Here is a 582-nt window from a genome sequence, read left to right as displayed (position 1 = left end):
TATGTTAGTATTTTTTTGTTAATTCTTTTCAAATTCATGTTTCTGGAGTCCGATTCTGTCCAGAGTTTACCGGTAAAAGAGCTGAATGGGAGAGTGAACGTGAAAATTGAGTGGTCATTACAGATGACGATCCTCTGTTAATAGTTGCTAAATGATTATCTAGGAGGCAATAAATGAATCTGAATGGCTCTGTGGAAAATGGATGATTTTATTATTATTGGCTATTATCTTTGCAATTGACATTTCCAGGAATAACTGACAGGGGTGCTGGCAGAAGAAAAATCCTCATTGCTGGCAAAGATGTGCAAAGCAGATCAACCGGTTATAATTAGGATGTGAAATTAAAAAAATAATAAATGCATGGTCTTATTTTGAAGGTACAGTGAGTCAGATGATATGTCAGCTTGCCTTCATGGCATTTATTTTTATATTCTACATCATAACCATATCCTTCTTCCTGGTACTTGCCTTGTGCTTATTGGGAACATGAAAATATTTACTTTGAAATCACGGCATGTAATTGTGAGTATATTTAGTGAGCATACTTCGTATCTATGAGTGTATGCTTGTTATTCCGACAAA

This window comes from Hippocampus bargibanti, linkage group LG05 (genome assembly GCF_051943395.1).
Source record: "Hippocampus bargibanti isolate YZ-2025 linkage group LG05, ASM5194339v1, whole genome shotgun sequence".
In the NCBI taxonomy this organism is placed as follows: domain Eukaryota; kingdom Metazoa; phylum Chordata; class Actinopteri; order Syngnathiformes; family Syngnathidae; genus Hippocampus; species Hippocampus bargibanti.
Note: the sequence above shows the minus strand (reverse complement) of the source record.